Source organism: Anomalospiza imberbis, unplaced genomic scaffold (assembly GCF_031753505.1).
Source record: "Anomalospiza imberbis isolate Cuckoo-Finch-1a 21T00152 unplaced genomic scaffold, ASM3175350v1 scaffold_69, whole genome shotgun sequence".
NCBI lineage: Eukaryota > Metazoa > Chordata > Aves > Passeriformes > Viduidae > Anomalospiza > Anomalospiza imberbis.
In genome coordinates, this window is record NW_027100303.1 from 276961 (window position 1) to 303024 (window position 26064).

At 53.9% G+C, this 26064-nt stretch overlaps 2 pseudogenes; one reads left to right on the plus strand and one right to left on the minus strand.

The window, feature by feature from the left end:
- The window catches only part of LOC137467576 (uncharacterized), a 441429-nt pseudogene that overhangs the window by 126664 nt on the left and 288701 nt on the right, over positions 1-26064 (plus strand).
- LOC137467590 (zinc finger protein 436-like) lies at positions 7198-14254 on the minus strand (annotated as a pseudogene).

A 26064-nucleotide genomic window follows, 5' to 3' on the forward strand; every position in this document is an offset into this window, starting at 1 on the left:
ACAACAAAGACTTAACAGAGCCATGAATATCGTCTGCTATACAATACTGGGGTGCATAAGAAGGGAGTATGTAGCAGGTGGATTGGGAAGTCTGCACCTCTCAAGTACTTCAGCCAGTGGGGAAAGGGAGAGGGAGATGTGGCCAGGAGAATTGGGATGAAAAGGAGGCTGTGTCCTCCAACAACTGCAGAGATCCCATGGGGAATGTCCCATGGCCTCTCCCATTTCTAGGATTGAAATTACTTTTACAGGACTCCTCTGTCTGCTTTGTGGACAGAAACCTCTGCTGATGTCAATTTTCCCGCACACCCTGGGGCTCATCCGGAATTCCTTCCACTGTCCGGGGCGGCGGGCAGGGAGTGCAGCTGAAGGTGCCTCACCCACTTTGGGTGATCGGCTCCATTGGCTGGCGGCGGCACCGGGGATCGATTGGGGACCCGGGAGTGACCAGGAGACAGACGAGGGACACATCAGGGGGTCTGTGAAGAGTCAGCAGGGAGAGAGCACTGAAAATCTCAGCAGTGAGTGCACTGGGATCTTTGGGGAGTGAACATGGCAGGGCACCCAGGGAGGGGAGAAAAGGGAAAGCCAGGCAGGGGTCCTGGCCAAAGGGATGATGATCCCAAAATGTCTCTGAAGGGTCCCTTGGGAGAATGTTGAGGTAGTTTGCACATTCCCCCAGAGGTAACTAAGGACATGGACACCCAGGGGGGCAATAAGGGAAGTGGAGAAGGGATTTGGACAACAGGGGATGGATGGTGTTGGTGTGCTGGGAAGGGATCGGTTGAAGGGCAGTGTGCAGCAATGTGGTGAAGGCAAGAAGCAGCAGGAGGAATGTATGTGATAAGAAAAAGTATGGTGGTAAAGAGGAGGAAGAGAAAAATACAGAGGACTGGGATGTTTTCCAGCAGGGTCCTATTCTCAAAATTTACCAGCCGATACTTTGATTCCCAGTTCCCCGGAGAGGAAAAGAAGGAGGTCAGGATGTCAGGGAGGTTCTCTGTGGTGGGCAGCAGCAGCACTGGGCGTAGAGGTGTGGGACCAGGAGCATGGGCTGGGGGCCTGTGGGGAGCTGCGGGGCCGGGCTGGGGCTGTGGGGCAGCCGGGGCTCAGCGCCGGGCGCTGCCTGACCCCACCAGCCCCGGGCAGGGCCGGCAGTGGCCCCCGGCCCCCAGGAGCTTGCGGGACGCCCCGGCCGCTGCCCGGGCCCGTGGAGCTGCTGGCCCTGCCGGCCGGGGGGGCCGCCTTTGGACACTGCGGCAGGACAGGGACCGGCTCTGGGATACGGGCTGGGGAGGGGACCCTGAGCACAAGGAGGAAAACAAAGCAACATCTGGGAAACGCAGATTGTACATGGAAGGATCAGGATTTTCTATTAAGCATTTGCTTTGGGTCGCTGGAGAAAGGAAAGATTTTGCACAAAGCTTAGCAGCTCTCAGAGGATGAGCACCCACAGGCAGTGAGCGCGGCTGCAGGAGTGGCAGAAGAAGGCCCTGGAGCACTTGGGCACAAAGGCTCAGCAGCTGAATGCAAGAAGGGATGAGCAAAAGGCCAAGCTGAAGGCAAAGGCCATGGCACAGCTCCTACAGCCCCTCAGGGATCAACCCCAGGGCCCAAGGGGGCCCCAGCACCCAGGGGATGGGGTCGGCCACAAGCACCTGGCAGAGGCATTGCCCTCCTGGGCAGGGGAGAGCCCACCCAAACAGCCCCTGGGAAGGAGTCAGGGTTGTAAACCAAGATGCCATGGGTACGGCTTTTGCCGTTGGCTTTGGCAAGAAGAAGAGCCAGACCCAGGGCAGATATTCAATTCTCTCCCTTGCAATTGATCTTGGGAATTCCTTACCCTGGTAATTCTCCACCCAGTGCAGGGTGGGGATAAGGGATGTACATTTAAAGCAGTCTGTGGCCAGAGTCCTGTCTCTTGTGAAATCTCTCCCACAGGAAGCTGGGCTGGCACAGAGCCTGCCTTGGCACTTTGCTGTTCCCAACATCCAAGCAGGACATCGGGCCCTGCCTAAGGAGGGCAAAGCAGCACCACTGGTGGCCAAGTGGTGTGGCCCATGCCAAGTGTCCCTGAGGCCAGAAACAGCCCCCAGCACAGCTGAGCACGGGGGGACCCCTCAGCCTGGGCTCCAGGGCTCTGAAGCCCCGGAGATTTGCACTTCCCGCCTGCAGCAGGAGCATGGGAGGCCCCCACGGAGCCTGCACTGAAGGCAGCGCAGCAGCAGCCAGGGCTCCACAGCGGGGCAAGCCCCTGGGCCTGCCCACACATCCTCTGCTCAAATCCTCTGCCTGGGCACCCTCCTTTGGCATCTCCAGCCACCGGGGCCAATCCTTGCTGCCACTGCTGCAGGTCCAGTGCTTTCTGGGCCTGCACTGCCACAGCTGCTGGCGAAGACAACGGCACAATTCCACTCTGGGTCTCAGCCACACTCACACACTGCGCTGCCTGGGATTGCACTGATGGAAAATACACCAGGTCATAGACTTGAACATTTCTAACATTTTATTTCTCTACTCAGCCTTGGTTTGCCTTGGCCTCGGGGAAAGAAATGGTAAAGGTTTTTTTAAGGGATGTTCCACCACTCAGTGGAGATGAGTTTAACATCTCAACACTCTGGGAATGGCCCAAAAGATTCCCACAAAGATAACACCCAGCAGCAAACAGCAACCAACACCTACCCCAGACACTGCCCCCGGCAGAGCTGGAGACACCTGCTCTGGAAAAGGCTGAGAAGGAAATCCAGCAGTTCCGACCTGATGAACAGCAGAAGCCAAGAAATCCGGGTCCAACAGGAACCCAAATACTAAAAACTGCACAACTTGAAACTACAGAACATTAAACCAATGGATTTAGATTAGTTCAGACTGTATCAAGTTTGGGAAAAATCCAGTTAAACTCACGTGCCATGAAACGATTTTCTCTGCACACCTGGGCTATGTGGGGATGGAATGATTTCTGTTGCAGATCCTGGCCAGAATCAAGGAATGCCTTGACTCTAACACTAAACATATTGGTGGAGTTTTTCTTTTTCCTGCACTTTCAGTGCAAAGTTTATAGCAGTAGAGTATTTTTTGTAATAATCCTACTTCTACATTGCCGGTTAGGTTTGGGTCAGGGATGAGAGAATGAGTTTTTACTCCGAGGAGAAGAGGAAAAAACTTAATAGCCTTGGAAATTTTTGTGTATGTTTGTGCGAGAGATACCAAAGTTTTGGTCTGGGTTTTTCGACGTTCACCTTTAGGCTGCAATTTGGAAAACGAGAAGAGATTTAAAGTTGGCCCTTTCACTTATAAACAGTAAATAGACGATTTGAAAGAAAAAATAAAAAAAGCAGCAGGTATTGGGTGGGGGGGGCCATGTGGGGCTGCTGGAGGCTGCTCTGGAAGAGAAGCTGCATTCCAGGCAGCCAGCAGAGGAGCTTTAGAAATGCAAATTAACACTGCTGGGGCAAAGTGGGGACAATGGACCTGCCTCTTCTTGCCTGGGGCAGGAATTGGGCTGATTCCCTCTGCCCCTCACCCCAAGCTCTGCCTGCCTGCACAGATGGAATCTGCACAGCTGAAGGCAGAGCCCATGCTGAGGATCTCTGACTCTGCAACAGAAATGGGTGAAGCTGCAAAGGGAAACAGCAAATGGAGAATGTTGTGAAAACTTCACTAAAATAAGGGGGGATCATCCCTGTGCCCACTCCAACATGTGCTGGCACTCTCTATGCTATACAGGGAGTATCAGAGCACTGGGGTTTTTGCTATAACAAGTTCTGGGAAATCAGTTGGAGTTCAAGTATTTGATGATGTAATTAAACAAAAGCAGTCAATTGATGCAGCCCCGGCTGGAGGGAGCAACCAAAAATGGGGAAAAGATGAACGGCCAGCAGAACAAATCCTACAACACCACGGACCAGCCCCGGGGAACCCAAACCAATTCATATCAGGAGACACAGAACCCATTTATCATTTCAATGGCATCATTAGATTACAAGCTGTCCTCGAAATAAGAACCAACCAGACACCTCCAGCTCCTGACCTTCCTGCCGACCCATCCACTGAAATGAGGAACACAACATTTCACCAGGGGATGGGATCAGGTTATCTTTTCCCAGAAAAAGGAGGAGTTTGTGGAAAACTAAATGACTCCAACTGCTGTTGGCAAAGAGATGACAAAGGAAAAGCGATGAAAAAAGATAACACAGGAAATAGGAGAGCAGTTTATGTATTGGTCCAAACATGGAAAGGATGGGAATGGGACACGGTTTTGTGGCTCCCTGGCACACCATGGGTTAAACGAATGCTGCTTCTCCTCTTCTGTGCTACAGCAACTCTCATCTTTTTACCATGCTCCACACCTTGGGAGTGCAGCTCATCCAGCAGCTGAGCCAGGGGATGCAGGTGGCAGCCAGGCCTCCTGATCCAGAAACGGCTACAAAAGGACAGGGAATGAGGGCACCGAGAATAATCCCAAAACCAAAGAGGACCCGGGAAGAACAAAACAGAGTCAATGAGTGAATCTGCCTGGAGATAGGGCCAGCGACTTGGAGATGAGGAAATAACGGAGAAACCGTCAGTTCCAATAAATGTTACAAATGGACCCGGACAGCTGCTCAAAGTCCTGCTAAACTCCTCAACTTCCCGAAGAACAAAGACCAAACAGAGCCATGAATATCGGCTGTCATCCACAAGGAGGGGTGCATATGAACGAGGACAGGCAGCAGGCGGATCGGGAAGTCTGAACCTTCCAAGTCCCTCAGCCAGTGGGCAAAGGCAGAGGGAGATGCGGCCGGGAAAATGAGCATCCAAAGGAGGCAGCGTGCTACAACAAGGGCAGAGACCGCATGGCAAATGCCCCACGGCCTCTCCCTCTGCTCAGCAATCGAGTCACTTTGACAGGACTCCTCGGTCTCCTCTGGCCACAGAAACCTCCGGCGACGGGAATTTCCCCGCACGGGCCCGGCCACGGGGCAGCCACCTCTGTCCTAGCCACAGCAACCGGGACGAGCCAGCGCTGCTCCGGCAGCGGCTCCTGCCCAGGCAGCGGCGGGAAGGAGACCGCGGGCAGCCGCTCCCGCAGCGCCCTCAGCCCAGGGCCGGCACGGGCCGGACACGGCACCGCCAAGCCGCCGGAGCCCCCTGCCGCCCCCTCCGCCCGCAGCGAGCCCCGAGCCCCCGCAGAACCCGGCGCGGCTCCCACCTGCGCCGGGGCCGCCTCCGAGCTCCGCCAATGCCGCCTCCCCGCGCTCCGGCCGCTGCCGCCGCTCCCGGGCCCGCACAGACGCTCCGCCAATGGCGCCGCTGCCGAGCCAGGGCCGCCCTCAGGCCGCCAGCGGGGCCGTGCTTCGCCCCGCTCTCACCAATCAGCGCGCCAGAACCGCGACTGACGGCAGCAGCGGCCAATGGCAGCGAGGGGCGGGCTCTGCACACGGCACAGCCTCGCCCCGCGCTCTCAGGGCCCCCCGGGCTGTGGGAGGGCAAAGCCGGAGATGAGGAACAGCCCTGGAACGGGCCCGGGCCCGGGCCGGCATCGATCTGCAGCACCAACAAACTGCTCCGCACCTCCCGACACGGCTTTCCCGGCCCTGCGCCTTCGCCTTCGCTGCCTCCGGCTCTGCGGGAAGCCCAGCAGCCCCACTTCTCCTGCCCCCTAATTCGGAGCATCAGCGCATCGCTTTGATTTCCCCCAAAAAGGGAAAACCGCCCCAAAGCCCTGTGGGTGAGTGGGGGAGGAGAGAGATTTCTGGCACAAAACTCCAAAAGCTCCGAGCAGGACAATGAGAAGTCAATGAAGAGCCTTGAATCCAGCTTTCCCCACGCCTCCCTCCTTCCAGCTGCACCTCTTCCTCGTCCTTCATCCCTGCCCTGCCCTTCCCTCCCTCCTCCTCCTTTAACAGGAGCAGCGACACCCTCGGTGCCCCGTTCCCGCAGCCCTGGCAGCCCGCGGAATTAGCGGGTATGGAGCCGGGACAGGTCGGGATAAGCTGGGATCAAACTGGGAGAGACTGGAATCCTGCAGGGAGTGAAAGAAAGTTACCATGCTCATACTGTAACGAACTGGGCTCGTACTGGGAGAAGCCACTGCCGGCCCCGGGACCACCCAAAAACACCTCCCGGGGACCCCCCGATGTCCCCCGAGGGCCAGCTGCGGCTCGGCTTTGGAGCCCTGCCAGCTCCAAACATCCCCCCCAAAAAACCCCAACCCAGGCACCCCCCGGGATATTTGGGCCGAGCTCCCCCTCCCCGGGCACCTGCGGGATGGGGGGCGATGCTCCCGGGGCTGCGGCGACTTCTGGCAGCGCCAGGGCCCCGCGATTCCTTCTCTCCTCTCCTCCGGCCGCTCCCAGCTGCCGCTGCGCCTCTTCCTCCCTCCCTCCTCCTCCTCCCCCGTTCCCGAAGGCCGAACCGTGAGGGGAAAGGGGCGGGGAAAGGGCGGGAACCGTGAGGGGAAAGGGGCGGGGAAAGGGCGGGAACCGTGAGGGGAAAGGGGCGGGGAAAGGGCGGGAACCGTGAGGGGAAAGGGGCGGGGCCAGGCCGAGGGCGGGAACTGTGAGGGGAAAGGGGCGGGGCCAGGCCAAGGGCGGGAACTGTGAGGGGAAAGGGGCGGGGCCAGGCCGAGGGCGGGAACTGTGAGGGGAAAGGGGCGGGGCCAGGCCAAGGGCGGGAACCGTGAGGGGACACTCTGTGAGGCGGCGCTCTGCAGACAGAACTGCCACGGGCTGAAAATGAACGGCAAAGAAATCAGTAAGTCTGAAAGTTTTATTTGCTATCAAATACATCCAAGCCACCCATCCCCACACAGTCCCCATGTCACCGCTCCAAACTGGGATCCCACTTCTCCTAATCTCCTCCCAACCCCATCTCACTCTGGAGGTTGTGGAATCGAGTGAGTTTTGGGTGGGATTGAGATTTTTGAGGTGGGAACAAGCAAATTGAGGTGGGATTGAGCCTTTATGGGTTAAAATTCAGTGGTTTTCAGTGGCATGTGAGTGGTTTTGAGGGGAAAGATCGATGCCTCTTGGCTTTTGGAGTGCAGTTAAATTGAGAAGAGAAAAAAATTAAGGTCAATAGGAAAGGAGAAGCAGCCGGGTGTGTTCCCAATGTGGATCACAGGGAATGTGGGTCACCAGGGCTGTGCCCAATGTGGGTCCTCCAGTGGGGGATGGAGTTTAGCTCTCCTCACATTGGGGCACTCGCAGCGCTTCCATTACCGGTGGCTCCGTTGGTGTTTGGTCAAGGTAGAGCTGCTGGGGAAGCTCTTCCCACACTGGGGACACTCGTAGGGCCCCTCCCCGGTGTGGATGCGCTGGTGTCTGATGAGGTGGGACTTCTGCCTGAATCCCTTCCCGCAGTCAGGGCAGCAGAAGGGCCTCTCCTCTGTGTGAACCAGATAGTGCGTGAGGAGATGGGAGCTGGTCTGAAACCTCTTCCCACACTCCCCACACTCGTAGGGCCTCTCCCCAGTGTGGATCCTCTGGTGCTTGATCAGGTTGGAGAGGCGCTTGAAGCACTTCCCACACTCCCCACACTCGTAGGGCCTCTCCTCGGTGTGGATGCGCCGGTGGATGATGAGGGTAGAGTTGTGCCTGAATCCCTTCCCGCAGTCAGGGCAGCAGAAGGGCCTCTCCTCTGTGTGAACCAGATAGTGCGTGAGGAGATGGGAGCTGGTCTGAAACCTCTTCCCACACTTGGAACACTCGTAGGGCCTCTTCCCAGTGTGGATCCTCTGGTGCTTGATCAGGCTGTAGCTCTGGCTGAACCTCTTCCCACACTTGGAACACTCGTAGGGCCTCTCCCCAGTGTGGATCCTCTGGTGCACGTTCAGGCTGGAGCTCTGTCTGAAGCTCTTCCCACACTCCCCACACTCGTAGGGCCTCTCCCCAGTGTGGATCCTCTGGTGCTTCATCAGGTGGGAGCTCCGCCTGAAGCTCTTCCCACACTCCCTACACTCATAGGGCCTCTCCCCACTGTGGATCCTCTGGTGCCTGATCAGGTGTGAGCTCCTCCTGAAGTTCTTCCCACACTCTGAGCACGTGTGGGGCTTCTCCCCATCATGGAGCTGCTCATGGACCACCAGCTCCGAGCTCCGGCTCGATCTCCGGCTGCCTCCCTGGCCCAGGGTGGGTCTTTCCTCCTCAGATCCCCGTGATCTGCGTTTGCAGCCTGTCCTCGTGCGGCATCTCCAGGGCTTTTCCTTCCCGCTGGGTTCCTGCGTCGTGGAACCACTCAAATCAGCCTCTTCCACGAGGTTCTGCTGCAGGGATTTGTCCTCCCTGCTCTCCATCCTCAGCTCCTGCTCTGGGGGAGCAAGGACAAGGACAGGGTCTTCCTCTTCCTCGCTGCCTCCCAGGGGCTGGGAATGGGAAATCCTGGTCTGGGGAAAACAAGGGATGAGCACCTTGAGTCTGAAGGTCCCTCTGCCCGAGTCCATCTCTAGAAGTCCCTGGCCACCTGGGCTCCATAAAAACCTCCCAAACACCAAGACTCAGCCCTGAAAAAGCCTCCCAGGAGTTCCCCGTCCCTGCTCCCTCCCCTTTGCTGTTTGGGGCTCCCCCCCGTCCCAGCTGCTGGGGGTCACGCTTGGATTGGGGGTCCCCCTTCTCCTCGCTGCCCGCCCTCCCCAGGCTGCTGGGAGTCCCAGCAATCCCAAAAGCTCCCCCCTCTTGGCTCTCCCCATTTAGGGCTGCCGGGGCTTTTTGGGCTCCCGGGCTCCCTTCTCCTCTTCCTCTCTGCTTTGGGCTGCAGGGGCTCCAAGGAGTCCCCCCTGCCCCTCTCCAGACTCTTGAGGGTCCCGCCGATGGCAGCGCTCCCCCCTCTCTGGGCTCCCCACTTTGGGCTCCTGGGGGACACAGGGCTCTGCTCCTCCAGGCTGCCTCTGCCGGCAGCCGCCACCGGGACCCCCAATGTCCCCCCAAGGGACCTTTTCCGCTCGGCTTTGCAGTTCTTCATTCTCCAAACATCCCCCCAAAACAACCCGACCCAGGCACCCCCCAGGATATCTGGGCCGAGCTCCCCCTCCCCGCTCACCTGCGGGATGATCCCACAGCTGGGGGCTACGAATTCAGGGAGGGCGGGCTCGACCGCGTGTTTCCTCCTGCTGTCCTTGATCCGCCTTTGTCCCTCCTCTTCCTCTTCCTCCCGCCCCTCCTCTTCCTTCCCCCCTTTTCTTCCTTCCTAAGCCCCCCTCCTTCTCCTCCTTCATCCCTGCCCTTCCCTCCCTCCTCTTCTCCCCCTCTCCTCCTCTTCCCTAACCCCGCCTGATTCTCCTCTTCCTTCCCCCCTTCTCCTTCTCCCTAACCCCCCCTCGCCTTCTCCTCCTTCATCTCTCCTCTTCCATCGCTCCTCCTCCTCCTCCTCCTGTGTGCTATCCCCTCCTCCCTGTCCTCCTTCATCCCTCCCCTTCCATCCCTCCTCCTTCTCCTCCTCTTCCCCCTCCCTTTCCCCATCTCCTTCTCCTGTTTCCAGCCCTACTCGCTCTCCTTCTTCACCCCTCCTCTCCCATGCGATCCCAGTTTGTACTGGGATTTGTATGCTCCGTGTCTGTAGGATCCCATTCCATATCATCCCAGTCCTGTTTATCCCAGTCTCTATGGTCCTGATCCATGTGGTCCCAGTCTGTGCAGTCCCACTCTGTGCAGTCCCAGTCTGTAGGATCCCAGTCCATGTTATCCCAGTCTGGGTGGTCCCACTCCATAGGATCGCATTCCACAGGGTCCCAGTCCCTGTTTTATCCCAGTCCATAGGATCCCAGTTCCATATAATCCCAGTCCAGTTTATCCCAGTCCATAGGATTCAGGTCCATAGGATCCCAGTCTGGGCTATCCCAGTCCAGTTTATCCCAGTCCATAGGGTCCCAGGCCCTATTCGATCCCATTCCCTGTTTTAACCCAGTTCCATATAACCCCAGTCCAGTTTATCCCGGGTCCATAGGATTCCAGTCCATATTTGATCCCATTCCCTGTTTTATCCCAGTTCCATATAATCCCAGTTCCATATAATCCCAGTCCAGTTTATCCCATTCCATAGGATCCCCGTCCCTATTTGATCCCATTCCCTGTTTTATCCCAGTTCCATATAATCTCTCCAGTCTCTCAGGCATCATGGGGAACTGGGATAACTGGGGAGCATGAGATAATGGGGAAACTGGGAAAATGGGGGAGAAACTGGGGTAACTGGGAGAGTGGGATAATGGGGGAACTGGGATAATGGGGGAGAAACTGGGATAACTGGGAGAGTGGGATAATGGGGAACTGGGATAATTGGGGGAACTGGGATAACTGGGATAATGGGGAACTGGGATAATGGGGGGAACTGAGATAATGGGGAACTGGGATAATGGGGGGAACTGGGATAACTGGGGAACTGGGATAATGTGGGACTGGGATAACTGGGATAATGGGAGTACTGGGATAACTGGGAGAGAGGGATAATGTGGGACTGGGATAATGGGAGTACTGGGATAACTGGGAGAGTGGGATAATGGGGAACTGGGATAAGGGGGAACTGGGATGATGGGAGTACTGGGATAATGGGAATTTGGGATAATGGGAATTTTGGGATAGTGGGAAAATTGGGAATATCAGAATAATGGGAATTCTGGCATAACAGGAATACCGTTGGGAATTTTGGGATAGTGGGGACACAAACCAGGGTAACTGGGATCACAGGGATAATGGGAAAATTGGGAATGTTGGAATACCGGGAATTCCGGGATAATGGGAATTTTGGGATAACAGTGAGAAAAACTGGGATAACAGGAATTCCGGGATAATGGGAATTTTTGGATAACGTAAATTCCAGGATAATGGGAATTTTGGGATAAGGGGAATTTTGGGATAACAGTGACAAAAACTGGGATAACATAAATTCCAGGATAATGGGAATTTTGGGATAACAGGAATTCCGGGATAGCAGTGACAAAAAGTGGGATAACAGAAATTCCAGGATAATGGGAATTTTGGGATAACAGGAATTCCGGGATAATGGGAAATTTGGGATAACAGTGAGAAAAACTGGGATAACAGGAATTCCAGGATAATGTGAATTTTGGGATAACAGGAATTCCAGGATAACATAAATTCCGGGATAATGGGAAATTTGGGATAACAGTGACAAAAACTGTGATAACATAAATTCCAGGATAATGGGAATTTTGGGATAATGGGAATTTTGGGATAACAGTGACAAAAAGTGGGATAACAGGAATTCCAGGATAATGTGAATTTTGGGATAACAGGAATTCCGGGATAACATAAATTCCAGGATAATGGGAAATTTGGGATAACGGGAATTCCGGGATAACAGAAATTCTGGGGATAACAGAAATTCCAGGATAATGGGAATTTTGGGATAATGGGAAATTTGGGATATCATAAATTCTAGGATAATGAAAAATTTGGGATAACATAAATTCCAGGATAATGGAAAATTTGGGGATAACGGGAATTCCAGGATAACAGAAATTCTGGGATAACGGGAATTCCGGGATAACGCTGCCCGATGCCCATCCCGTTTTGGGAATGATTTGGGAATGGTTTTTTTTTTTTGGAATTTTGGGGCGAGGCTTGTCCCGGTGCTGGAAGGGGGGGGGGGGGGGGGGAATTAGGGGGAATTTTGGGAGGAATGGGGGAGTTTTGGTGGAATTTTAGGGGATTTTGGGGAATTTTGGTGGAATTTTAGGGGATTTGAGGGCATTTTGGGGAATTTGAGGAGAATTTTAGGGGATTTTGGGGGGATTTTAGGGGTTTTGGAGGACATTTTGGGGACATTTTGGGGGATTTGAGGGGAATTTTAGGGGATTTGGGGGGAAATTTGGGAGGATTGGGGGAATTTTAGGGGATTTTTGGGGAATTTTAGGGGATTTTAAAGGATTTGGGGGCATTTTGGAGGATTTGGGGGGAATTTTGGGGGATATTTTAGGGGATTTGGGGGATTTTGGGGGAATTTTAGGGGATTTTAGGGGATTTGGGTGCATTTTGGAGGATTTGGGGGGCATTTTGGGGGATATTCTAGGGGATTTGGGGGGAATTTTGGGAGGATTGGGGGAATTTTGGGGGGGAATTTTAGGGGATTTGGGGGGAATTTTGGGGGTTTAGGGGGTCCTTGGGGGTCTTGGAAGGTCTGGGAGGGTTTTGGGGGTCTTCGGGGACTTTAGGGAGGTCCTGGAGGTCTTGAGGTGTCCGGGGGGGTTTGGGGGATTTTTAGGGGAGTTTAGGGGGGGGTCCTGGGGGGATTTTGGGGGTCCTGAGGATTCTCGGGGGATGTTGGGGGGCTTAGGGGGAGTCCTGGGGGGATTTTGGGGGTCTTGGATAATTTTCAGGGGGTCTTGAATGGATTTTGGTGGCCTCAGGGGATTTTGGGGGATCTCAGGAGGATTTTTGGGGGTCTCAGGGGGTCTCAATGGATTTTGGGATTCGCAGAGAATTTTGGGGAGGGGTCTCATTGAATTTTGGGGGTCTTGAGGGGTCCCAGGAGGGATTTTGTGGGTCTCAGGGTGGGGCTCTCCATGAATTTTGGGGTCTCAGAGAATTTTGGGGACCTCGGGCTGGGGGTCTTGATGGATTTTGGGGTCTCAGAGAATTTTGGGGGGTCTCAGGAGGGATTTTGGGGGTCTTGGGAGGGTCCTGAATGCATTTTGGGGGTCTCAGGGTGGGGCTCTCCATGAATTTTGGGCTCTCAATGGATTTTGGGGGGTTTTGGGGGGGATTTTGTGGGTCTTGGACGGGGCTCTCAATGGATTTTGGGGTCTCAGAGAATTTTGGGGGGTCTCAGGAGGGATTTTGGGGGTGTCAGTGAATTTTGGGGGGTCTCGATGGATTCTGGGGTTTCAGAGAATTTTAGGGCCTTCTTGGGGGGATTTTGGGGGTCTCAGGGTGGTCTGGAATGGATTTGGGGGGGGTTTTGGGGGGGATTTTGGGGGCCTCGGGGGGGTTCTCATTGAATTTTGGAGCTCCCAGCCCCCCTAAACCAACTCGGGGGGTCTCTACCCCCCAAAAATCTCAACCCCCCCCCCCAAAATCTCTTCCAGGCCCCCCCCTGAGCTCGTTGTGGGACCCCTCCCCAATTTTGGGGACCCCCCCAATGGCGGCAGAGCTGGACAACGTGGAGGTCGCCCCTCCCCCCAACAACAACAACGGCCCCTGGGACCCCCCCCCCGGAGCCCCGAGCCTGGGGGGACCCCAAAATCTTCGAGTGCTCCCGGATCAAGACCTTGGCTGGTGGGTGAAAAAAAAAAAAAAATCCAAATATTCCCCAAAGATTCACAGATTTCCCCCCCCAAAAATAACCCCAAAAAAATCCAAATATTCCCCAAAAAACTCCCAGATTTCCTCAACCCACCAAAAAAAAAAAAAAAAAACCAAAGCCCAAAAAATGCTGGATCACCCCAAAAAAAATCCAAATATTCCCCCCAAAATTCGCAGATCCCCCCCCAAAAAAAACCCGAAATATCAAAATATTCCCCAAAAAATTTGCAATTTCCACACTTAGAAAATAAAAAAACCCCAAAAAACCCCAAAACAAACTTCTCAAATCCCCCAAAAAACCCCAAAAACCTCAAAAAAAAACCCTAAAAAAACTCCTCAACCACCCAAAAACCCCTAAAAAACCCCAAAAATCTTCTCAATTCTCCCCAGAAAACCCCAAAACCCCCCCAAAAGCCCCCAAAATCTGGGGGTGACCTCGATGTCCCCTGGACGAGCAGGCCATGGTGAAGGACAAGACCTTCACCAAGTGGGTGAACGTCCACCAGAAGGCTCCTGAGTCTCGTGGGGGTCTCAGGGTGGATTTGGGGTCTCAGGGTGGATTTGGGGTGACCTCGATGTCCCCCGGACGAGCAGGCCATGGTGAAGGAGAAGACCTTCACCAAGTGGGTGAACGTTCACCTGGAGGCTCCTGAGTCCCGTGGGGGTCTCAGGGTGGATTTGGGGTCTCAAGGTGGTTCTGGGGTGGAATTTGGGGTGGATTTGTGGTGACCTCTATGTCCCTTCAGACGAGTGGGACGCGGTGCAGAAGAAGACCTTCACCAAGTGGGTGAACGCCCACCCGGCGCGCGCCGCCTGCCGCGTCGGGGACCTCCACTTGGACCTGCGCGATGGCTTTGTGCTCACGCAGCTGCTTGAGGTGCTCTTGGGGGAGACCATGGTGAGGAGACCCACATGGCATCTTCATCGCCATCATTGCCATCATCATCATCGTTCTCATCTGCTGTCATGATTGCCATGAGTGGTGCATCATCATCATCATCATTCTCTGTCACCTTCATCGTCAATCATCGTCATCATCACTGTCATTGTTGTTGCCCTCTACTGTTATCATCGCCATGAGTGGGGCATCATCATCATCATCATTCTGGTGGCTGCTGCGCTGTTGGAAGGGTCGATGCCCCCAGGTGTTTGTGAACGCTGCAGGCAGCAGAGATCTCCTGTCTGGGCTGGCTTTCACTGCCAGGGCCTAAAGCGCTGCTTCTTTCTTCTCTGCTGTTTTGTCTCCAGGGCTTTCGGAACCGTTTCGAAAGGACTCGACAGGGCCACTGGAGGAGAGGTCAGTGTCAACACGCCCAGCACGTCTGGCAGCTCTCCAGGGCTCTCCCCTCTGCTGGGAGCTGTGGCTGCAGCTTTGGGGGCCAGCAGAGCTTTCCTGCACAGGCTGCTCCTCTGCAGGCAGAGCCGTGTCAGCCTGCAGAGCACAGCTGGGACAGACTTGGTCCTTCTGAAGTGCCCAAAGGAATGCAAGGAGGGCAATGGATGTGTGTGTTTGCTTTGTTGTGCAATCCCAACCAGAGCAGTTGCATCTGAAATCATGACCCAATCCCATAGAACTGCTAAAGGGTTCCCGGCTGTTTTGCTCTGTTTGCACAGAACCAGAATTACCTCCTGCTTGCAGAATGTGTTTGAACAATAATGAGAGTGTTGAGGCCATTTGAGAAGACTGTAGGTGCAGAGAATGTGGTTAGAGCTTGGAGGCTGACAGCTGAGGGGCCATTTCTGCAGAGCCTGCAAGGCCAAATGTCTCTGGCCATGTGTCCTGTAAGCAGCCCCCAGCGAGCAGAGCAATGGGCTGTGGGAATGGCACTTGCTGAGCTCTGGTGTCCCATCCCAAGGCAGTTGGGCACAGCCCGGCTCCGTCGCCCCAAAAAGACTCGCTCCGTGTTTGCTGCGGCCTCCTGCCACAGACTCCTCCAGTGAAAGGTCTGCAATGTCCCCTCAGGTGGCCATAAAGAAAATGAGTCTGAGAGGGCAGAACAGGGAACAAGCTGTGAATGAGCTCCTGCTCCTGCAGGACAAGAAGAACCCCAACATTGTCAGCTCTTTGGACAGGTGAGTGCTTCAGGCCTTATCCCGTGCCTGGGCCCTGCCTTAACCTTTCCTGGCATCCGTAGTCTGTAGCCTGATTTGAAAATGCCTGACCCAGCCGTATCTTCCCAAAACAACAGCCTGGCAGTTCGCTCCCTCCATGTGCTTTTTTTGCTTTGGTTTGGTTTTCCCTTCAAGTTGACCTTGTTTTCTGTGTCTTACAACAAGTGCTGATAAACCACAGCAGAAATTATTTCCCTTGGCTTCTTCTTCCCAGCCCTTTCTCATTGCTGCAGATGCCAGGAAGACCAGGTTCTTGTTCCCAGAAATGCCTCGTTTGCCCATTTGTCACTGGCCTTGCCTGTTTCTGAAGGGACTTTCTGAAAGGTTTTCTGACCCCTTTTGTCCCAAGTGCTGCCCGGCCTCCTCCCCTGGATAACCCTGGGAGCTGTGTTGCCTTGTTCTGCAGGGAAGGGTGGAACTGATGAGTTCAGAAGCTGAACCAGCTGGGGGCCAGTGTTGTGGGTCCACATTGATCTGGGCCTTTGCTAAACTGCATTTTTCACCTGCTTGCCATCTCAGGCCTCTCCTTTCTCACAGGGGTCTCCTCCTTTAGACTGTGCAGATCCCAAGGGCTGTGCAGCCTGGCAGGAATGTCTCTCCATCGGATTCTGTCCTCATTGACAAGTGACCTGGCAACAAAACTCCACTCCAGGCTTTTCCATGGGGGAACTGAGCACTGCACATTGGTCTCCATGCCACTGCTTTCCTCTTCCAGCTTCCTTGTGGATGGAGATCTGTGGCTGGTGATGGAATACATGGATGGAGGAACTTTGCAGGACGTTGTCAGACAGACACACATGGCTGAAGGAGAGATGGCAGCCGTCAGTCGGGAGGTGAGGGATCCTGCCTGTGACTGCCCTGGCTTGGACACGATGGTCCTTCCCAAGAGGGCGTGAGAGCAGGAGTGGCTCCAGGCTCAGGGCTTTGTTTCTCTGTTGTTTTTATGAGCTGGAGAAGAAAGAGCCCCTGCAGTGAATGGCCTGCCAGCAGCACTGCACTTCTACTCTGTTCTTGTTCTCTTTCCTGCTGTTGTGGCACTCTCTGTCTGTTTTGGATTTGATGTGCTGTTCTCAGCTTTGCCCTGAACCGTTTGCCTGGAGCTTGTCTGCACTGCACTCCTGGCCTGTCACAGCAAAGTCGCTGCTGGCAGAATTCTAAACTGTCCTTTCTTGTGTGATATATTCCGGCCATTGGTTTTTACCCTCGTGTTTCTTGTTCTCTGTCAGTGTCTGCAGGGCCTGCATTTCCTCCATTCGAACCGGGTGATCCACAGAGATCTGAAGAGCTCCAACATCCTTCTGGGAATGGACGGCTCTGTCAAGCTGGGTGGGTGTTCCTGGCCAGGCACGGCGCTCCCGGGGTGCGGCTGTGGGGCTGCTTCCCAGTGACGGCCAGAGCCCCACAAGGGCTGCTGGGGGCACTGCCCGGCCCCTGCTGCCAGCTGAGAGCGGCTGCCCCTGCAGAGAGCTCAGGAGAGGAGCAGGCTGTCAGGGGTGCCTTTGCTCTGGGAATGGCCCTCCCAGAGGGGCAGGAGTTGGGATCTAAAGCTCCAAGGGAATCAGTAAAAGCAACTGCATGAAAGCTGAGGGTTTCTTTAAGGGTCCAGTTCAGTTCCATCTTTCCTTGGCTGCAGCCTTGAGAACTTTCCCAGCTGACTTCACTGCTGCATTCTCAGACGGAGAGCGGGGAGTCTTTGTGCTTGGTTTTCTCATTCCAGCTGCCTTTGACAGTGTTTGTTTCTGTCCTCAGCTGATTTTGGCCTCAGCGCTCAGCTCAGCCCTGAGCAGGACCAGCGCAGCTCCATGGTGGGCACTGCTCACTGGATGGCCCCAGAAGTTGTCACCAGTTCTCCTTACGGCCCCAAGGTGGACATCTGGTCCTTTGGAATTGTGACCATCGAGATGGTGGAAGGAGAACCTCCTTACTTCAGGGAAACGAGGGCCATGGTAAGAGGCCAATTCTCCCGTGGTTGCAGAGGCCTGTGAGCACAGGGTGACCCTGCACTGGGAGCAGCAGCTGGAGGTTTCTGCACGTGGGGAAGGGAATTCCCAGAGGACTGGAGTCTCAACACAGACACATATTCTGCAGTCTCCAGACACAATTTGCTTTGGGATTTACGTTGTTGCAGTTCTTCTGGCTGTGAGGATGACCTGAAAATGTGAAGCAAGTGCACCAGCTCTTTACAATGGCTGCGGCAGCACCAGGGTTTGGGTTTTTTGGTTGGCATAGAAAAATGAGCTGTGAGCAGCATCTCTGCCAGGGAGGAAAGTGCCCCTGGAGCTGGGGCTGGGAAGCCGGGGTCGATGTGAGCACTTGTGGGTGGGAAGGAAGCTGGCAGAGCGCTGAGTTTGCTTTTCCTGCAGGCTCGCGCTCTGATCCGGCAGAACGGGACCCTGCAGCTGCAGGAGCCCAGGCGCCTGTCGGCTCTGCTGCGGGACTTCCTCGAGTGCAGCCTGGAGCCGGACGAGGAGCGGCGCTGGTCTGCCCAGGAGCTGCTGCAGGTGAATGCCAAGCGGCTGCAGGGGAAGCAGCAGCGCCAGGGAGGGGTTTTCTTGTGGGGCCCCCTCCGATGGTCTCCGGTCTCGCTGCTTTCCACACGCAAAGCAAGCAGAATCCTCGGCTGGTTTGGCTTGGCAGGGGCCTTTCGAGGTCATCTGCACCTGGGGCCCCACAGCGAGCAGGGCCATCTTCAAGCAGGTCAGGTGGCTCAGAGCCCTGCCTGACCTGAGCTTGGACGTTTCCAGGGAGGAGGCACCCCCACATCTCTGGGCACCTTCTGTCAGTGCTTCTCCACTCACCTGCTAAAAAAATTCTGCCTTAGATCTCATCTGAGCCTGCTTCCCTCTCCTGAGTTTCAGACCATTTCCCTTTGTCCTGTTGCAACAGAGCCTGTGAAGAAGTTGACTCTGGAAAGTAACGGTTCATTTCTTTCTTTTTTCTCCTTTGGGCAGCACCCATTTTTATCATCAGCCAAGCCTCTCTCCAGCCTGACCCCTCTGATCACCGCAGCAAAGCAACTGAAGCAGCAGCGGAGGAGCTGAAGCACTGGAGGACAGCGTTTAGTTACAGTAGTTAGTTAGGACAACTAGTTAGTTATGGAAGTAAGCAGTGCCAGTTAGTTATGGTAGTTAGCGGTGCTAGTTAGTTGTGTTAGTTAGGACAGCCTGTTTGTTACGGCTCTTATGACAGCCTGTTTGTTATGGCAGTTTTTTGAATAAAAACTCTCTTAAACCTCAACTCCCTTGACGTGTCCCTTCCTTCTCCCTGTGTGACTCAGCTGCCCGGAGCAATGTGAGGGGAGAGCGGGCCCAGCCTCGCCCAGAGCTGAACCCCAGCAGAGCCCTGGCAGAGCCCAGAGCAGCCTCGGCATCTGCAGAGTCAGCCTGGAAGGAGGCGCTTGGAGCCTTCTCGGCTGCACCCGACTCTTGGTTACAAACTGTGGGTGGTGGAAAATGCCACCGGCTCTTCAAGAGGGCAGAAGGGGCCCGGGGAAGGGCCAAGTGCTCCATGCAAGGGAAAAACCTGCCCTGGGTTTGTTATAAAGAACTATGTAATTGGTGGCTTTTACTATTATGTCTTGACTTCTGCAACTTATTCCTAATCACAACATGAAAGATGAGCTGATTTTGATATAGGACAGTTTGTAATCACTTTTAACTGCTTTTGCTGTCGTACAATTTGTCGGCTTTTTGTGGCCAATGCCCTGGCCCCTGTGTCGCTCAAATCCTCAGAACATCATTCATGGATGATATTTTAGTTTGTGGACCTTGTGAAAAACATACATTATAGTTTTGGCTTTTGCAAAGTATTGAAGTGGATGCTACGTGTTGTGCATTAGAATGTTAACTTTTGCAGAAGTAGCTGCAGTTGTGAAATAATAACTAATGCTTTTATTTTTGTAACTAACTGACAAGAATAACTCAGAGATATTTGTGAAACAGCTAATGTTGATTTAAAGTACTTGTGGAAGTAGCTACAACCGTCTGCATGGCCAGATAACATTTAAGGAACGGGTGTGATGAGGACCCCTGCCGCTGACCCTTCGACTGTCAATAACTGTCGCCTGCTGATGTGGAAACCCAGGGCACTGGGAATATTTCTCTGTCTGCTCTGGGGTGCCCTGACCCCCAGGGGAGCACTGACTTTGACCCTCATTCATGGAGAAAACTTCCAAAGCCTCAAGGTAAACTAGAAACCACAAAAGTGTGAAAGAGATTGTAGAGATTGTAGAGACTAGTGTAGTATTTCACATGGGTGAGACATTTAGGGTTTAGGATTTTTAGTATGTTATAGATGGGTTCAAGATGGAGGATATAGGGTGTTGTCTTGAGTTCCCTTCTTCTTTCTTCTTCCTCTTTCTTCTTGCCTTTAGCTGGTATCTTGTAATTGGGTAGAAAAATCCACATGAAAAATCCGGGTCTTTAGGGCTCAGTTATTGGGTTAGAAAGGAAAATAATTTAGGTGCTCCTACTTAATTGGGTAGCTTAGTTTTTGATTAGACTCAAAAGGCCTTGTAACAAGAGATTGTTAGTCACTTTTGTGCTGTTTTTCCTGCACGCAGAGTCTGGTGCAGACAGTGTGCTGAAGTTTTGATAAGGTAACAATAAACAGTAGCTGAAGACCAAAAAAGTCCAATGCGTCTCTCCTTCCTGACACAGAATTGTTCCAGGAGGGTCTGCCCTGCCAGGGGAGCCCCCAGGGAGTTGCCCAACTTGGGGCCTGCAGACTCACAGCTGAAACCAGGGATCAGGGGGCTGTTGTGAGGAAGTGACACAAAACCCTCAGTTCAACAATCAACGATTCCTGCACGTACTCTAGAAAGGCAGCTTGGGGGTCAAACCAACTTAAAGAGTTCCTGGAACAAGTAAATGAGTTCAAAGAAATGTTTGAATATGTATAACCTTTATCAATATGTTTTTGAACAATAAAATGGAAAAAATAGATAAGAAGAGTTGCTATGGCTAACCAGTGTGCCTCTGGCCATTGCCAAACACCCACCGCTGTTATTGATTTGTCTCTAATTATGCCTTCTTAAAATTTTAAAAATTCTAAAGCATGAGGCTCATTTCTCACCAAACCCAAGGTACTCACCCCTTGCTTTCTTGCAAGCCATTGCCAATCCTCAATTTCATCTGGGTGGAGGAGAATGACGCTGCAATGAAAACAAGGAAAAGGAAGATGCACTGCTGTGGAGGCCCAGGAACCTACCATCAGAATCTCAGTCCCTCAGCTGTGGAGGACTGGTCCCAAACAAGAATAGATTTCAAGGTTATGGGGAGAAGCTTGCTTCTCCCATAGATCTTTGCAGGCACATGCTGATTTCTGTAAAGTTATGTTACCCCATTGGCCCGTTGGCCTAATTACCCCAGTTCAACCCCTGTCACCTATTTTGGTTAGTCCCTAGAATGTTCTCCTCTCTCTGTCCCTCCACTGGCCCAAGTTTAGTGCATTTCCCTGCCTCTGTTTCCCTATTAGCTGACACGACCCTTAACCCCTCCTTTGCACCATTTTCCCCCATATCCATTGGACCCTGACCCTCAGCTCCACCCTCACTACCCCATATAAAAACCCCCTGTGCCCTCAGCTTGCAGCCTCTCTTTGTCCCTGGAGCCTGTTCAGCTGTGTGCCCTGTTCCTGTTCCAATAAACCCAGTTTGCTGGAGATCCTACAAAGACCCATCCTGCCTACTTTGTCAGCTTTATAAAGTCGCCGTGAGCTTTGGGCTCATCAGTGCCGGACGCTCCAAGGGCCTTGGTAGTGCCAGGATGCTACAGACTGGGACAGCCAGGCAGGTGAGGAGGAAGTCACTGCCCCTTTGCCCCTCTCTCCTGCTCCATCTCCCAGCCCAGCATCGCCCCTGGCTGCAGGACAACCTCGCTGCTGACGCCGTCCTGCCAGGGATGGATTGAGGGGATCTCCTTCCCCTTCCCTCTGGCACGGACGCAAATCCCAGCTTCTTCTCTGCCCTGCTTCCTCTCCTCATTCTCTCCTTCATCCATCTACGTCTTTTCCCATTTCCTTCCTCCCTCGTTCCTTCTTCTTCCTTCCTCTCCTGCCTTTTCCTTTTCCCTTCTCCATGTCCCTAACTCTCCTTGTCCTTCCTGCCCCAGTCACGGAGCTGCGGACAGGGACCAGGGAGAACAAATTCTTGCCACAGAACCTCGTGGAAGAGGCCATTTGGAACGGCTCCACGGCACAGGAATGCAATGGGGAGGAAAAGCCCCAGAGATCCCACACGAGGAGGGGCTGCAAACCCAGCCCGGGGAGCTGTGAGGAGGTAAAACTCTCCCTGTGCCGGGAAGGGTGTGGGGAATGTGAGAAGAGCTTCAGGCAGAGCTCAGCCTATTCCTGGTGCCTCCAAAGACGGCGGTGCTGGATGCAGAGATCCATAGGGCTGCAGAGATTCCCCTGCAGATCCATGGGGATGCAGAGGTCTCCCTGCATATCCATGGGTGTAATATATAATTTAAAATAAATTCGTGCTCAGGACTAAAAAAAATACAGTATCTTTTTAAATGGAATCAAGTGACAGAAAGAACAATATATACAAGATGAATTCCTGTCTCAAAGGATGGTTACTCTGAAGGATTATTCCATCTAGAAGATAGGCATTGAACTGATAAGATGAATATTCTTAGCCAGAACAAGATATTCGAGAGGATTGCCATCTAACGAGACTTCAGCAGAGTATTCCGGGAAAAACTCTGCACAAGAAAAGAACATGCATTAATATGTGGAAAGGGGCAAGACCAATGAGAGGGAACAGGAAGAGCCCTCAGGAATCCTACTACGTCTGAAAGCAATAAAAATAAAACCCTGTGGAATCAGTACCTTGTGAACTGCCAGAGGTACGGGGCTGTATAGCCTGAAACCAGCTCCGATCGCCTGGCTCGGCGCTGTTTTACTTGTGGCTTTTCCAATTTTTGTTTGACTTGATTTAATAAATTCCTCTAATTATTAAATTGACAGATTCATTGATAACAATGGGGCTGCAGAGATCCCCCAGCAGATCCATGGGGATGCAGAGATACCCCTGCAGATCCATGGGGATGCAGAGATCCCCCTGCAGCCCCTGGAGGAGCCAGGCTGGAGCACGGGGATGCCTGAGAGGAGGCTGTGACCCCGTGGACAGAGGGGCCCCCGCTGGAGCAGCCTGTCCTGGAAGGACTGACCCCGTGGCACAGTGACCCACGCTGCAGCACTTGGAGGGGGGCTGTGCCCCAGTCCCAGGGGATGGACTCCGGTTGGAGAAGTTCCTGGAGAAGTCTCCGGTGGGAGAGACCGCAGGCTGCAGCAGGGGAACGACTCCTGTCCCTGGGCAGAGGGAGAAGCCACGGGGGATGAACTGAGCACGGCCCCATTCCCTGTCTCCTGCACTGCCGGGGGAGGAGGTGCAGCTGGAAGGAGGGAGGCGTGGGGAAAGCTGCATTCAAGGCTCTTCGTTGACTTCTCATGATCCTGTTCTTGTCAGAACTCAGAATGTCTCTTGGACACTCTTGGATATTCCGGGCACAGGTCGGAAGCATTTGAGACCCTGGCATGCAGCTGGAAACTCCTGTGGCTTTGAATCTGACCCGTGGAACAATTTACCAACATTGCAGGAAGAACAAGAAATCACACAAGTTTAGATATTATAGTAGAAGTAGTCACAACGTGAAAGGAAGAACTTTTGAGTGCTGTACAGGGGGATTTTAGGCCTTGTACAGAGGGGTCTGAGTTTTGTACATGGGGGTCAGAAGTTCTAAGATGGAGGGACTTGGGCGTGCCCTGTCCTCCTTCTTTCTCCTTCCTAACCTCCATGTTCATGGTGATGTTGGCACTCACAGATTGGTTTAGAGTAGAAAGTCACCATTCAATATAGGTGATAGGCATTGGGGTAAAACCATAAACATTTAACACGTCATGGATGATATAAAAGATGGAACCAGGCCCCTGGGAGTCAGTGTGTGCCTTTGTCTGACCTGCTGAATGGACCGCAGCAGTTCAGGAAGAAAATCTTTTAGATAACACACAATAAACTACCTTGAGACCGGACGACTGAAGACTACTGAGTCTTTCTTTGAAGGCACGGGTTGGAGGAGAGACTTTTCCATCTTTCAGGGCCACCCCAATCTGGGGGTGAGCCCTGACACACAGTTTGTAACCAAGAGTCGGGTGCAGCCGAGAAGGCTCCAAGCGCCTCCTTCCAGGCTGACTCTGCAGATGCCGAGGCTGCTCTGGGCTCTGCCAGGGCTCTGCTGGGGCTCAGCTCTGGGCGAGGCTGGGCCCACTCTCCCCTCACATTGCTCCGGGCAGCTGAGTCACACAGGGAGAAGGAAGGGACACGTCAAGGGAGTTGAGGTTTAAGAGAGTTTTTATTCAAAAAAACTGCCATACCAACCAGGCTGTCATAAGAACCGTAACAAACAGGCTGTCCTAACTACCTTAACCAACTAGCACTGCTAACTACCATAACTAACTAGTTCTCCTAACTAACTAGTGTAACTAAACGCTGTCCTCCAGTCCTTCATCTCCTCCGCTGCTGCCTCAGTTTCTTTGCTGCGGTGATCAGAGGGGTCAGGCTGGAGAGAGGCTTGGCTGATGATAAAAATGGGTGCTGCCCAAAGGAGAAAAAAGAAAGAAATGAACCGTTACTTTCCAGAGTCAACTTCTTCACAGGCTCTGTTGCAACAGGACAAAGGGAAATGGTCTGAAACTCAGGAGGGGGAAGCAGGCTGAGACTAGGTCTGAGGCAGAAATTTTTTAGCAGGAGAGTGGGGAAGCACTGACAGAAGGTGCCCAGAGATGTGGGAGGTGCCTACTCCCTGGAAACATCCAAGCTCAGGTCAGGCAGGGCTCTGAGCCACCTGAGCTGCTTGAAGATGGCCCTGCTCGCTGTGGGGCCCCAGGTGCAGATGACCTCGAAAGGCTCCTGCCAAGCCAAACCAGGCAAGGATTCTGCTTGCTTTGCGTGTGGAAAGCAGCGAGACCGGAGACCATCAGCGAGACCGGAGACCATCGGAGGGGGCCCCACAAGAAAACCCCTCCCTGGCGCTGCTGCTTCCCCTGCAGCCGCTTGGCATTCACCTGCAGCAGCTCCTGGGCAGACCAGCGCCGCTCCTCGTCCGGCTCCAGGCTGCACTCGAGGAAGTCCCGCAGCAGAGCTGACAGGCGCCTGGGCTCCTGCAGCTGCGGGGTCCCGTTCTGCCGGATCAGAGCGCGAGCCTGCAGGAAAAGCAAACTCAGCGCTCTGCCAGCTTCCTTCCCACCCACAAGTGCTCACATCGACCCCGGCTTCCCAGCCCCAGCTCCAGGGGCACTTTCCTCCCTGGCCAAGATGCTGCTCACAGCTCATTTTTCTATGCCAACCAAAAAACCCAAACCCTGGTGCTGCCACAGCCATTGTAAAGAGCTGGTGCACTTGCTTCACATTTTCAGGTCATCCTCACAGCCAGAAGAACTGCAACAACGTAAATCCCAAAGCAAATTGTGTCTGGAGACTGCAGAATATGTGTCTGTGTTGAGGCTCCAGTCCTCTGGGAATTCCCTTCCCCATGTGCAGAATCCTGCAGCTGCTGCTCCCAGTGCAGGGTCACCCTGTGCTCACAGGCCTCTGCAACCACGGGAGAATTGGCCTCTTACCATGGCCCTCGTTTCCTTGAAGTAAGGAGGTTCTCCTTCCACCATCTCGATGGTCACAATGCCAAAGGACCAGATGTCCACCTTGGGGCCGTAAGGAGAACTGGTGACAACTTCTGGGGCCATCCAGTGAGCAGTGCCCACCATGGAGCTGCGCTGGTCCTGCTCAGGGCTGAGCTGAGCACTGAGGCCAAAATCAGCTGAGGACAGAAACAAACACTGTCAAAGGCAGCTGGAATGAGGAAACCAAGCACAAAGACTCCCCGCTCTCAGTCTGAGAATGCAGCAGTGATGTCAGCTGGAAAAGTTCTCAGGGCTGTAGCCAAGGAAAGATGGAACTGAACTGGACCCTTAAAGAAACCCTCAGCTTTCATGCAGTTGCTTTTACTGATTCCCTTGCAGCTTTAGATTCCGATGCCTGCCCCTCTGGGAGGGCCATTCCCAGAGCAAAGGCACCCCTGACAGCCTGCTCCTCTCCTGAGCTCTCTGCAGGGGCAGCCGCTCTCAGCTGGCAGCAGGGGCCGGGCAGTGCCCCCAGCAGCCCTTGTGGGGCTCTGGCCGTCACTGGGAAGCAGCCCCACAGCCGCACCCCGGGAGCGCCGTGCCTGGCCAGGAACACCCACCCAGCTTGACAGAGCCGTCCATGCCCAGAAGGATGTTGGAGCTCTTCAGATCTCTGTGGATCACCCGGTTCGAATGGAGGAAATGCAGGCCCTGCAGACACTGAGAGAGAACAAAGAACACGAGGGTAAAAACCAATGGCCGGAATATATCACACAAGAAAGGACAGTTTAGAATTCTGCCAGCAGCGACTTTGCTGTGACAGGCCAGGAGTGCAGTGCAGACAAGCTCCAGGCAAACGGTTCAGGGCAAAGCTGAGAACAGCACATCAAATCCAAAACAGACAGAGAGTGCCACAACAGCAGGAAAGAGAACAAGAACAGAGTAGAAGTGCAGTGATGCTGGCAGGCCGTTCACTGCAGGGGCTCTTTCTTCGCCAGCTCATGAAAACAACAGAGAAACAAAGCCCTGAGCATGGAGCCACTCCTGCTCTCACGCCCTGCTGGGAAGGACCATCGTGTCCAAGGCATGGCAGTCA